This window comes from Bombina bombina, chromosome 4 (genome assembly GCF_027579735.1).
Source record: "Bombina bombina isolate aBomBom1 chromosome 4, aBomBom1.pri, whole genome shotgun sequence".
Classification (NCBI taxonomy): Eukaryota; Metazoa; Chordata; class Amphibia; order Anura; family Bombinatoridae; genus Bombina; species Bombina bombina.
The window spans coordinates 808,857,591-808,872,876 of NC_069502.1; positions in this window are offsets into that span (position 1 = coordinate 808,857,591).

The window sequence follows — 15,286 nt, forward strand, 5'->3', positions numbered from 1 at the left end:
CTTTACATTCGGGGGAATGGTCTGTCCATCCAGATGTGTTTTATCAGATTGTGCAGATGTGGGGTCTTCCAGAAATTTATCTGATGGCCTCTTGTCTGAACAAGAAACTTTCCAGATACCTTTCCAGGTCCAAGGATCCTCAGGCAGAAATGGTGGATGCTTTAGCAGTTCCTTGGTTTTACCAACCTGCTTACATTTTTCCGCTTCTGGTTCTTCTTCCAAGGGTGATCTCCAAGATCATAATGGAACAATCTCATGTGTTTCTGATAGCACCAGCATGGCCTCACAGGTTTTGTTTGGATGTCCAGTTGCCAACCTTGACCACTTCCTTTAAGGCCAGACCTTCTGTCTCAAGGGCCGTTTTTCCATCAGGCTCTCAGATCTCTAAATTTGAAGGTATGGAAATTGAACGCTTAGATCTTAGTCATAGAGGTTTCTCTGACTCAGTTATTAACACTATGTTACAGGCTCGTAAGTCTGTTTCAAAGAAGATTTATTATCTGGTTTGTAAAACCTATATTTCATGGTGTTACTCTCATAAATTCTCTTGGCATTCTTTTAGAATTCTAGGATTTTACAGTTTCTTCAGGATGGTTTAGATAAGGGTTTGCCTGCAAATACTTTGAAGGTCAAATCTCTGCTCTTTCTGTCTTATTTCATAGAAAGATTGCTAAACTTCCTGATATTCACTGTTTTGTTCAGGCTTTGGTTCGTATCAAACCTGTTATTAAGTCTATTTCTCTTCCTTGGAGTCTCAAATTGTTTTTAAGGACTTTGCAGGCTCCTCATTTTGAGCCTATGCATTCTTTGGATATTAAACTACTTTCTTGGAAAGTGTTATTTCTTTTGGCTATCTCTTCTGCTAGAAGAGTTTCTGAGTTGTCGGCTCTCTCTTGTGAGTCTCCTTATTTGATTTTCCATCAAGATAAAGCTGTTTTGCGGACTTTGTTTAAATTTCGTTTACATTTTTGCCTAAAGTTATGAATTCGAACAACATTAATAGAGAAATTGTTATTTATTCCTTGTGTCCTAATCCTAAGAATTATCTTGAAAGATCTTTACATTCTTTGGATGTGGTAAGAGCTTTGAAGCTACTAAGGATTTCAGAAAGATTTCTAGTCTATTTGTTATTTTCTCTGGTTCCAGGAAAGGTCTGACAGCCTTTGCCATTTCTTTGGCATCTTGGTTAAGATTCACAAAGCTTATTTGGAGGTGGGGCAGTCTCCGCCTCAGAGAATTACAGCTCAATATACTAGATCAGTTGCCACTTCTTGGGCTTTCAGGAATGAAGCTTCAGTTGATCAGATTTGCAAAGCAGCAACTTGGTCTTCTTTGCATACATTTACCATTTTTATGTATTTGCTTCTTCTTAAGCAGTCTTTGGTAGAAAGGTTCTTCAGGCAGCTGTCTCAGTTTGATTCTACTGATTATGATTTGAGTTTTTTGACTTTTTTTTAACTTTGCCCCCTCCTGGTAGGAATGTATATCCCATACGTCACTAGCTCATGGACCCTTGCCACTATGAAAGAAATTAATTTATTAGGTAAGTTCTTACATAAATTGTTTTTGTTGCGTTCGTTTCACACCCTCTATAGCGCAACATTTGTAATCTAGGTGATAGTGAATGTGCTGCACTGTATAGTGATATGAGTATCTATACACTGATGAATATGCTGTGCTGTATAATAAAGTAATATCTATACACACACATAGTAAATGTGCTGCACTGTATAGTGATATGAGTATCTATACACTGATGAATATGCTGTATAATGATGTAATATATATACACACACAGTGACTGTGCTGCACTATATAGTGATATGAGTATTTATACACTGATGAATATTCTGTCCTGTATAATGATGTAATATCTATACACAAACAGTGACTGTTCTGCACTATATAGTGATATGATGTCCTGTATAATGATGTAATATCTATACACAAACAGTGACTGTTCTGCACTATATAGTGATATGAGTATCTATACACTGATGAATGTGCTGTATAATGATGTAATATCTATACACACATAGTGACTGTGCTGCACTTTATAGTGATATGAGTATCTATACACTGATGTATATGCTGTGCTGTATAATGATATAATATCTTTACAAGTATTCACAACAAACCAGTGCTAGAACGGCTGTATCCAAATGACATCCTTTATTTAGTTAAAAAGTTTTCAGGTTAACCAACAAGGGCTAAATACAACATGCAATCCAAAAAAGGACATAAAAAACAGTAAAGAGTAGCACACATCCCCTCACACAGGACGTGTTTCGGGTTGCCCCGTACTCACAGATAGTTGAGGCGGGTTCTATGATGTTAATTATACTATAGTAAATTGAAGTTACACCTGGTGCTAATAAAACGACTAAACCATAAAATACGATTGGTCTATATCTAAAGCCTATCTTATGGAGAATATATAACTAACAGTATTTGCAAGTACATGTATTTTATATATTAAATAATCTCAAGGAATTAAAAGGTGACACTATTAGACGTCTAACCATAATAAAGAGATAAGTGGACAGTATAGTTACCTTATATGCAAAACAATTAGTGCTGACAGGTTATATGCAAAATGCTTAATTACAGTGTTTAACTTGGAAAAAAAAGAAAATGAAGAAAAAAGAATAAAAGCATAAAATACTCTATTTCAAATACTTCTTAAGCATGCAACAGTAATATGTTAAAGCAGCTAGTAGTATTCAAATAGCTATATGGATTTTACTTGGGGAAATGACAGTAAAAAAGCTTATAAAAGGTTAGCAAAAATATATGGCTCACGATGAACAAAATATCGTATATGGGATTAGGATAATAAATGTATATAATTGTAAATAATTTTAATTTTAAATAATTGTAATTTTGAAGCTGTAGCTAGCGTTACCAATGATTCATGATGTCATACATCGAATTAAAACCCTTTGGATATCTAGTCTCTAATTTAAATATCCAGAACGCCTCTCTGTGATATAACTCTTTCTTTCATGTAATTAGCAAGAGTCCATGAGCTAGTGACGTATGGTATATACATTCCTACCAGGAGGGGCAAAGTTTCCCAAACCTCAAAATGCCTATAAATACACCCCTCACCACACCCACAATTCAGTTTTACAAACTTTGCCTCCTATGGAGGTGGTGAAGTAAGTTTGTGCTAGATTCTACATTGATATGCGCTCCGCAGCAAGTTGGAGCCCGGTTTTCCTCTCAGCGTGCAGTGAATGTCAGAGGGATGTGAGGAGAGTATTGCCTATTTGAATGCAGTGATCTCCTTCTACGGGGTCTATTTCATAGGTTCTCTGTTATCGGTCGTAGAGATTCATCTCTTACCTCCCTTTTCAGATCGACGATATACTCTTATTTATATACCATTACCTCTGCTGATTCTCGTTTCAGTACTGGTTTGGCTTTCTACAAACATGTAGATGAGTGTCCTGGGGTAAGTAAATCTTATTTTCTGTGACACTCTAAGCTATGGTTGGGCACTTTGTTTATAAAGTTCTAAATATATGTATTCAAACATTTATTTGCCTTGACTCAGAATGTTCAACATTCCTTATTTTCAGACAGTCAGTTTCATATTTGGGATAATGCATTTGAATTAATCATTTTTTCTTACCTTCAAAAATTTGACTCTTTTTTCCCTGTGGGCTGTTAGGCTCGCGGGGGTTGAAAATGCTTCATTTTATTGCGTCATTCTTGGCGCAGACTTTTTTGGCGCAAAAAATCTTTTCCGTTTCCGGCGTCATACGTGTCGCCGGAAGTTGCGTCATTTTTTGACGTTATTTTGCGCCAAAAATGTCGGCGTTCCGGAAGTGGCGTCATTTTTGGCGCCAAAAGCATTTAGGCGCCAAATAATGTGGGCGTCTTATTTGGCGCTAAAAAAATATGGGCGTCGCTTTTGTCTCCACATTATTTAAGTCTCATTTTTCATTGCTTCTGGTTGCTAGAAGCTTGTTCTTTGGCATTTTTTCCCATTCCTGAAACTGTCATTTAAGGAATTTGATCAATTTTGCTTTATATGTTGTTTTTTCTCTTACATATTGCAAGATGTCTCACGTTGCATCTGAGTCAGAAGATACTTCAGGAAAATCGCTGTCTAGTGCTGGATCTACCAAAGCTAAGTGTATCTGCTGTAAACTTTTGGTAGCTATTCCTCCGGCTGTTGTTTGTATTAATTGTCATGACAAACTTGTTAATGCAGATAATATTTCCTTTAGTAAAGTACCATTGCCTGTTGCAGTTCCTTCAACATCTAAGGTGCAGAATGTTCCTGATAACATAAGAGATTTTGTTTCTGAATCCATCAAGAAGGCTATGTCTGTTATTTCTCCTTCTAGTAAACATAAAAAATCTTTTAAAACTTCTCTCCCTACAGATGAATTTTTAAATGAACATCATCATTCTGATTCTGATGACTCTTCTGGTTCAGAGGATTCTGTCTCAGAGATTGATGCTGATAAATCTTCATATTTATTTAAAATGGAATTTATTCGTTCTTTACTTAAAGAAGTACTAATTGCTTTAGAAATAGAGGATTCTGGTCCTCTTGATACTAATTCTAAACGTTTAGATAAGGTATTTAAATCTCCTGTGGTTATTCCAGAAGTTTTTCCTGTTCCTAATGCTATTTCTGAAGTAATTTCCAAAGAATGGGATAAATTGGGTAATTCATTTACTCCTTCTAAACGTTTTAAGCAATTATATCCTGTGCCGTCTGACAGATTAGAATTTTGGGACAAAATCCCTAGAGTTGATGGGGCTATTTCTACCCTTGCTAAACGTACTACTATTCCTACGTCAGATGGTACTTCGTTTAAGGATCCTTTAGATAGGAAAATTGAATCCTTTCTAAGAAAAGCTTATCTGTGTTCAGGTAATCTTAGACCTGCTATATCATTGGCTGATGTTGCTGCAGCTTCAACTTTTTGGTTGGAAACTTTAGCGCAACAAGTAACAGATCATGATTCTCATAATATTATTATTCTTCTTCAGCATGCTAATAATTTTATCTGTGATGCCATTTTTGATATTATTAGAGTTGATGTCAGGTTTATGTCTCTAGCTATTTTAGCTAGAAGACCTTTATGGCTTAAGACTTGGAATGCTGATATGGCTTCTAAATCAACTCTACTTTCCATTTCTTTCCAGGGTAACAAATTATTTGGTTCTCAGTTGGATTCTATTATCTCAACTGTTACTGGTGGGAAAGGAACTTTTTTTACCACAGGATAAAAAATCTAAGGGTAAAAACAGGGCTAATAATCGTTTTCGTTCCTTTCGTTTCAACAAAGAACAAAAGCCTGATCCTTCATCCTCAGGAGCAGTTTCAGTTTGGAAACCATCTCCAGTCTGGAATAAATCCAAGCCTGCTAGAAAGGCAAAGCCTGCTTCTAAGTCCACATGAAGGTGCGGCCCTCATTCCAGCTCAGCTGGTAGGGGGCAGGTTACGTTTTTTCAAAGAAATTTGGTTCAATTCTGTTCACAATCTTTGGATTCAGAACATTGTTTCAGAAGGGTACAGAATTGGTTTCAAGATGAGACCTCCTGCAAAGAGATTTTTTCTTTCCCGTGTCCCAGTAAATCCAGTGAAAGCTCAAGCATTTCTGAATTGTGTTTCAGATCTAGAGTTGGCTGGAGTAATTATGCCAGTTCCAGTTCCGGAACAGGGGATGGGGTTTTATTCAAATCTCTTCATTGTACCAAAGAAGGAGAATTCCTTCAGACCAGTTCTGGATCTAAAAATATTGAATTGTTATGTAAGGATACCAACGTTCAAAATGGTAACTGTAAGGACTATCTTGCCTTTTGTTCAGCAAGGGCATTATATGTCCACAATAGATTTACAGGATGCATATCTGCATATTCCGATTCATCCAGATCATTATCAGTTCCTGAGATTCTCTTTTCTGGACAAGCATTACCAGTTTGTGGCTCTGCCGTTTGGCCTAGCTACAGCTCCAAGAATTTTTACAAAGGTTCTCGGTGCCCTTCTGTCTGTAATCAGAGAACAGGGTATTGTGGTATTTCCTTATTTGGACGATATCTTGGTACTTGCTCAGTCTTTACATTTAGCAGAATCTCATACGAATCGACTTGTGTTGTTTCTTCAAGATCATGGTTGGAGGATCAATTTACCAAAAAGTTCATTGATTCCTCAGACAAGGGTGACCTTTCTGGGTTTCCAGATAGATTCAGTGTCCATGACTCTGTCTTTAACAGACAAGAGACGTCTAAAATTGATTTCAGCTTGTCGAAACCTTCAGTCACAATCATTCCCTTCGGTAGCCTTATGCATGGAAATTCTAGGTCTTATGACTGCTGCATCGGACGCGATCCCCTTTGCTCGTTTTCACATGCGACCTCTTCAGCTCTGTATGCTGAATCAATGGTGCAAGGATTACACAAAGATATCTCAAATAATATCTTTAAAACCGATTGTACGACACTCTCTAACGTGGTGGACAGATCACCATCGTTTAATTCAGGGGGCTTCTTTTGTGCTTCCGACCTGGACTGTAATTTCAACAGATGCAAGTCTCACGGGTTGGGGAGCTGTGTTGGGATCTCTGACGGCACAAGGAGTTTGGGAATCTCAGGAGGTGAGATTACCGATCAATATTTTGGAACTCCGTGCAATTTTCAGAGCTCTTCAGTTTTGGCCTCTTCTGAAGAGAGAATCGTTCATTTGTTTTCAGACAGACAATGTCACAACTGTGGCATACGTCAATCATCAAGGAGGGACTCACAGTCCTCTGGCTATGAAAGAAGTATCTCGAATTCTGGTTTGGGCGGAATCCAGCTCCTGTCTAATCTCTGCGGTTCATATCCCAGGTATAGACAATTGGGAAGCGGATTATCTCAGTCGCCAAACGTTGCATCCGGGCGAATGGTCTCTTCACCCAGAGGTATTTCTTCAGATTGTTCAAATGTGGGAACTTCCAGAAATAGATCTGATGGCGTCTCATCTAAACAAGAAACTTCCCAGGTATTTGTCCAGATCCCGGGATCCTCAGGCGGAGGCAGTGGATGCATTATCACTTCCTTGGAAGTATCATCCTGCCTATATCTTTCCGCCTCTAGTTCTTCTTCCAAGAGTAATCTCGTTTGTTCTGCTGGTAGCTCCGGCATGGCCTCACAGGTTTTGGTATGCGGTTCTGGTCCGGATGGCCTCTTGCCAACCGTGGTCTCTTCCGTTAAGACCAGACCTTCTGTCGCAAGGTCCTTTTTTCCATCAGGATCTGAAATCCTTAAATTTAAAGGTATGGAGATTGAACGCTTGATTCTTGGTCAAAGAGGTTTCTCTGACTCTGTGATTAATACTATGTTACAGGCGCGTAAATCTGTATCTAGAGAGATATATTATAGAGTCTGGAAGACTTATATTTCTTGGTGTCTTTCTCATCATTTTTCTTGGCATTCTTTTAGAATACCGAGAATTTTACAGTTTCTTCAGGATGGTTTAGATAAGGGTTTGTCCGCAAGTTCCTTGAAAGGTCAAATCTCTGCTCTTTCTGTTCTTTTTCACAGAAAGATTGCTATTCTTCCTGATATTCATTGTTTTGTACAAGCTTTGGTTCGTATAAAACCTGTCATTAAGTCAATTTCTCCTCCTTGGAGTTTGAATTTGGTTCTGGGGGCTCTTCAAGCTCCTCCGTTTGAACCTATGCATTCATTGGACATTAAATTACTTTCTTGGAAAGTTTTGTTCCTTTTGGCAATCTCTTCTGCCAGAAGAGTTTCTGAATTATCTGCTCTTTCTTGTGAGTCTCCTTTTCTGATTTTTCATCAGGATAAGGCGGTGTTGCGAACTTCTTTTGATTTTTTACCTAAAGTTGTGAATTCCAACAACATTAGTAGAGAAATTGTGGTTCCTTCATTATGTCCTAATCCTAAGAATTCTAAGGAGAAATCGTTGCATTCTTTGGATGTTGTTAGAGCTTTGAAATATTATGTTGAAGCTACTAAGTCTTTCCGAAAGACTTCTAGTCTATTTGTTATCTTTTCCGGTTCTAGAAAAGGCCAGAAAGCTTCTGCCATTTCTTTGGCATCTTGGTTGAAATCTTTAATTCATCTTGCCTATGTTGAGTCGGGTAAAACTCTGCCTCAGAGGATTACAGCTCATTCTACTACGTCAGTTTCTACTTCCTGGGCGTTTAGGAATGAAGCTTCGATTGATCAGATTTGCAAAGCAGCAACTTGGTCCTCTTTGCATACTTTTACTAAATTCTACCATTTTGATGTATTTTCTTCTTCTGAAGCAGTTTTTGGTAGAAAAGTACTTCAGGCAGCGGTTTCAGTTTGAATCTTCTGCTTATGTTTTTCATTAAACTTTATTTTGGGTGTGGATTATTTTCAGCAGGAATTGGCTGTCTTTATTTTATCCCTCCCTCTCTAGTGACTCTTGTGTGGAAAGATCCACATCTTGGGTAATCATTATCCCATATGTCACTAGCTCATGGACTCTTGCTAATTACATGAAAGAAAACATAATTTATGTAAGAACTTACCTGATAAATTCATTTCTTTCATATTAGCAAGAGTCCATGAGGCCCGCCCTTTTTTTGTGGTGGTTATGATTTTTGTATAAAGCACAATTATTCCAATTCCTTATTTTATATGCTTTCGCACTTTTTTATCACCCCACTTCTTGGCTATTCGTTAAACTGAATTGTGGGTGTGGTGAGGGGTGTATTTATAGGCATTTTGAGGTTTGGGAAACTTTGCCCCTCCTGGTAGGAATGTATATCCCATATGTCACTAGCTCATGGACTCTTGCTAATATGAAAGAAATGAATTTATCAGGTAAGTTCTTACATAAATTATGTTTTTCTCCAACATTGGTGTGTCCGGTCCACGGCGTCATCCATTACTTGTGGGAAATGTTCTCCCCCACAGGGAAAGGCAAGGAGAGCACACAGCAAGAGCTGTCCATATAGCTCCCCCTCTGGCTCCGCCCCCAGTCATTCTCCTTGCCGCTCTGAACAAGTAGCATCTACCACGGGGATGGCGAGGAGTTTGTGGTGTTAGTTGTAGTTTTTTATTCTTCTATCAAGAGTTTGTTATTTTAAAATAGTGCTGGCTTGTACTATTATGATGAAGATTTCTGTTTAAGAGGGCTATGATTTTAGCACAAGTAACTAAAATCCATTACTGTTACCACGCAGGACTGTTGAAACAAGAGAACTTCAGTTGGGGGTAACAGTTTGCAGACTTATCTGCTTCAGGTATGACTAGTCTCCTTCTAACAACACAGGCTAATGCTAGATGACAGTCATTTTTCCCCTCAGGGGAAATGGTAAGCCATTTTTCTTTCACCTCAGCAAAAAAGATAACAGGCTTCCCCTTTTTGTTTTTTATGCTGGTAGACACTGTTAGGGAATCTAAAACAAGTGGGGGGAGGGGTGCGCTCTACTACAGAGCTGTGAGTGGGACTTTATATTATTTTAGCCTACTTATTAGTAGTATACAATTGGGATATTTCTATTAATTTATATATACTACCCGTGGTAGCTTATAAGGTTGGAAATTGTTACATGTGAATCCTTATATAAGGTGATTGTTATAAATGGTACTACAATATGTTGCAATGTGTTGCAAATAACAATGCTTGATGTGCTGTATGTGCAATAAATACGGTGTTAGTATCGGTATGTGCTTATTATTAAAACTAACAATGTGTGCTTCTTAATTAAAACAAAACAATGTACAATTGACTTATTAATCAGTTTATATAAGTAAATAAAAACAAATAATAACAGATAAAATGGTCATATCATTGCATTAGGATACAACAGCTGGTTCACTAGATTATGAAAAAATGGTGTCGGCATAGACAAAAGTACTGGCATTGGTCAATAGACACTTAAGACAAATGTCCTTAAAAAGATACGATGATTAAGGTTCAGCGTATAATATAAAAGTTATAGGTTAAAAGTTGTGGCCACAACTATTTGTAAAAGATCCAAAAAAGCTCCAAAGAGCAAAACGCCGAACTGAGACATATCCTGAGTATATTGCAATCCTTCCCATAACCCACGCTAGTACAAGAGGAGGTAAGGGATATCGGTAGTCCGGTAGGGGTGAGCACCATAAGAATTCCACATTACAGCTTTCCAATAACGGGACATTACAAGTTACATAAGCTACCCTAACAGGAAACAGCTCTTTGGAGCTTTTTTGGATCTTTTACAAATAGTTGTGGCCACAACTTTTAACCTATAACTTTTATATTATACGCTGAACCTTAATCATCGTATCTTTTTAAGGACATTTGTCTTAAGTGTCTATTGACCAATGCCAGTACTTTTGTCTATGCCGACACCATTTTTTCATAATCTAGTGAACCAGCTGTTGTATCCTAATGCAATGATATGACCATTTTATCTGTTATTATTTGTTTTTATTTACTTATATAAACTGATTAATAAGTCAATTGTACATTGTTTTGTTTTAATTAAGAAGCACACATTGTTAGTTTTAATAATAAGCACATACCGATACTAACACCGTATTTATTGCACATACAGCACATCAAGCATTGTTATTTGCAACACATTGCAACATATTGTAGTACCATTTATAACAATCACCTTATATAAGGATTCACATGTAACAATTTCCAACCTTATAAGCTACCACGGGTAGTATATATAAATTAATAGAAATATCCCAATTGTATACTACTAATAAGTAGGCTAAAATAATATAAAGTCCCACTCACAGCTCTGTAGTAGAGCGCACCCCTCCCCCCACTTGTTTTAGATTTCCTTTTCTGATACTGGGAGCATATCAGAATTAGGGGTTGCACAGTTGAGTCCTGCACGTATATCACCACACACCTTAAATAGCACAGACACTGTTAGGGGCCAAATCGATTTGTTTTTATTACAATATTATACCATTTGAAATATTTTATAAGCTCACATACACTTGGGAACGTTTTTTATTGATCTGGCTTGTTTTAGACACCTAAATCTAGTCAGGAAGGCCCCTTCACTCTAGTGTGCTGAGGGAGGAAGCCTCATTTTGGCGCTTCAGCTGCGCAGTTGAATTTCAAGGCAGTGCATGCAGATTGATGTGAGAGGGTCCTGTGGCTCAGAAAGTGACTCCAAAAGGCTTTTTTCTGTGAATGGTGACCCCTAAGGAAGGTAAAAAGCTGCAGCAAGGCTGTAGCTGGGATTGTGGTGTATAAAAACGGTTAAATCCAACAATTAGCTCCGTTTTGCTTGTTTTAAGAGCTAGAGTCTCCATATTTGCTGTGCAATACTTTCTAAGCATTAAGACACTGGGGTCCAAATTTCAGAAAAATCGGATATTGCCTTCATAGTTTTTTGAACATTCAGAAATAAATGTGTCATTTTATTATTTAAAGAGACGGTAACGTTTTTGTTTAAAATCGTTTTTATTGCATTGTTTGCCTGCCTAAATCTGTTTAACATGTCTGTTCCATCAGATAACCTATGTTCTGTGTGTATAGAGACAAATGTGGTTCCCCCTTCGAGTGTTTGTGATGATTGCGCCATAGCGTCCAAACAAAATCAGGACAGCTCTGTTATTTTTCATAATGTTGCCCAAGATGATTTATCTAATGAAGGTAGTGGGGATAGCTCTACATCCTCTCCTTCTGTGTCTACACCAGCTTTGCCCGCGCAGGCGACACCTAGCGCGCCAGTGCTTATTTCTATGCAACAATTATCAGCAGTAGTGGATAATTCCATAGCAAATCTTTTATCCAAACTGCCAGCTTTTCAGAGAAAGCGTGATTGTTCAGTTTTAAATACAGATAAAAAGGATGAACAATCAGACGCTGACGATGCCTTATCTATTTTACCCTCGCATCAATCGGAATTGGCTGTAAGGGAAGGGCTGTCTGAGGGTGAAATTTCAGACTCAGGAAAAATTTCTCAACAGGCAGAACCTGATCTAGTGGCATTTAAGTTTAAGCTAGAACATCTCCGCGCTTTGCTTAAGGACGTATTAGCTACTCTGGATGACTGTGATTCCATGGTAGTACCAGAGAAGTTGTGCAAATTGGACAAATTTTTAGAGGTCCCAGTGCACGACGACGCTTTTCCAATACCTAAGAGTATAGCGAACATAGTGGAAAAGGAGTGGGAGAAGCCAGGTGTACCCTTTGCCCCACCTCCTATATTTAAGAAAATGTTTCCCATAGTAGACCCTAGAAGGGACGCATGGCAAACGGTCCCGAAGGTTGAGGGAGCTGTTTCAACACTAGCGAAGCGCACAACTATTCCTATAGAGGACAGCTGCGCTTTCAAAGATCCTATGGATAAAAAATTGGAAGGATTGCTTAAAAAGATTTTTGTTCAGCAAGGGTTCATCCTTCAACCAGCTACGTGTGTTATTACTGTCACTTCAGTGGCGTCCTTTTGGTTCGAAGAACTAGAAAGGTTGCTCCAGAAAGAGACTTCCTATGAAGAAGTCATGGACAGAATTCACTCATTAAAGTTAGCTAATTCCTTTATATTGGATGCCGCCTTTCAAATAACGAAATTGGCGGCGAAAAACTCAGGTTTTGCTGTAGTAGCGCGGAGGGCGCTTTGGCTAAAATCCTGGTCGGCAGATGTGTCGTCCAAGACTAAGTTACTGAATATTCCTTTCAAGGGTAAGACCCTTTGTGGGCCGGAATTGAAGGAAATTATTTCAGACATCACTGGGGGTAAGGGCCATGCCCTCCCACAGGATAGGACTTTTAAGGCTAAGAACAAGTCTAATTTTCGTTCCTTTTGAAATTTCAGGAACGGACCAGCTAATAACTCCACTGCCGCTAGACAAGAAGGTAACGCGGCCCAGCCCAAACCCGCTTGGAAGCCCATGCAAGGCTGGAACAAGGGTAAACAAACCAAGAAACCTGCTGCTGCTACCAAGACAGCATAAAGGGGTAGCCCCCGATCCGGGACCGGATCTGGTAGGGGGCAGACTATCTCTCTTCGCTCAGGCTTGGGCAAGAGATGTTCTGGATCCCTGGGCACTAGAGATAGTTTCCAAGGGATACCTGTTAGAATTCAAGGGACTTCCTCCAAAGGGAAGGTTCCACCTGTCTCGCTTATCTTCAGACCAGATAAAGAAACAGGCATTCTTACATTGTGTAAGAGACCTATCAAAGATGGGAGTGATAAACCCAGTCCCCTCCGGGGAACAAGGTCTAGGTTTTTACTCAAACCTGTTTGTGGTTCCCAAAAAAGAGGGAACTTTCAGGCCAATTCTGGATTTAAAGATATTAAACAAGTTCCTCAGAGTTCCATCCTTCAAGATGGAAACCATTCGGACAATCTTACCGACAATCCAGCAGGGTCAATTTTTGACTACCGTGGATCTAAAGGATGCGTATCTGCATATCCCAATCCACAAATCTCATCATCAGTTCCTGAGGTTCGCCTTTCTGGACAAACATTACCAGTTTGTGGCTCTTCCATTCGGTTTAGCCACCGCTCCCAGAATTTTCACAAAGGTGCTAGGGTCCCTTCTAGCGGTCCTAAGACCGAGGGGCATCGCTGTAGCTCCTTATCTAGACGACATCCTAATCCAAGCGTTGTCTCTTTCCAAAGCGAGGGCTCATACAGACATTGTGTTGGCTTTTCTGAGATCTCACGGGTGGAAGGTGAACATAGAAAAAAGTTCACTGTCACCGTCCACAAGGGTTCCTTTTCTGGGAACAATAATAGATTCTGTGGAAATGAAGATCTTTCTCACAGAAGTCAGAAAGACAAAGCTTCTAAAAGCTTGTCGAGTTCTTCACTCTATTCCTCAACCCTCCATAGCTCAATGCATGGAAGTAATAGGACTAATGGTCGCAGCAATGGATGTGGTTCCTTTTGCTCGAATTCATCTAAGACCATTACAGCTGTGCATGCTCAATCAGTGGAATGGGGACTATACAGACTTGTCTCCCCAAATTCAAGTAGACCAGGTAACCAGGGACTCACTTCTCTGGTGGTTGACCCAGGATCACCTGTCTCAGGGAATGAGTTTCCGCAGACCGGAGTGGGTCATCGTCACGACCGACGCCAGCCTCTTGGGGTGGGGCGCGGTCTGGGACTCTCTGAAAGCTCAGGGCCTATGGTCGCGGGAAGAGTCGCTTCTCCCGATAAACATTTTGGAACTAAGAGCTATATTCAATGCGCTCCTGGCTTGGCCTCAGCTAGCAGAAGCCAGGTTCATAAGATTTCAGTCGGACAACATAACGACTGTTGCGTACATCAATCATCAGGGGGGAACAAAGAGTTCCCTAGCGATGAAGGAAGTAACCAAGATAATCCAATGGGCAGAGAATCAGTCCTGCCATCTATCTGCTATTCACATCCCAGGAGTAGACAACTGGGAGGCGGACTATTTGAGTCGTCAGACTTTCCATCCGGGGGAGTGGGAACTCCATCCGGAGGTCTTTGCTCAGTTAACCCAATTATGGGGCATTCCAGACATGGATCTAATGGCGTCCCGTCAGAACTTCAAGATTCCTTGCTACGGGTCCAGATCCAGGGATCCCAAGGCGACTCTAGTGGATGCATTAGTGGCGCCTTGGTCGTTCAACCTAGCATATGCGTTTCCACCGTTTCCTCTCCTTCCCAGGCTCATAGCCAGGATCAAACAGGAGAAGGCCTCTGTGATTCTGATAGCTCCTGCGTGGCCACGCAGGACTTGGTATGCAGACCTGGTGAATATGTCATCGGCTCCACCATGGAAGCTACCTTTGAGACAGGACCTTCTAGTACAAGGTCCATTCGAACATCCCAATCTAGTTTCTCTGCAGCTGACTGCTTGGAAATTGAACGCTTGATTTTATCCAAGCGTGGGTTTTCAAATTCTGTGATTGATACTCTGGTCCAAGCCAGAAAACCTGTGACTAGAAAGATTTACCATAAAATATGGAAAAAATATATCTGTTGGTGTGAATCCAAAGGATTCTCCTAGAGTAAGATTAAAATTCCAAAGATTCTCTCCTTTCTCCAAGAAGGTTTGGATAAAGGGTTGTCAGCTAGTTCTCTAAAAGGACAGATTTCTGCATTATCCGTCTTGTTGCACAAACGACTGGCAGCTTTGCCAGATGTACAAGCTTTTGTTCAGGCTTTGGTTAGAATCAAGCCTGTTTACAGACCCATGACTCCTCCTTGGAGTCTAAATTTAGTTCTTTCAGTTCTTCAAGGGGTTCCGTTTGAACCTTTACATTCCATAGATATTAAGTTACTATATTGGAAAGTTCTGTTTTTGGTTGCTATTTCTTCTGCTAGAAGAGTTTCTGAATTAT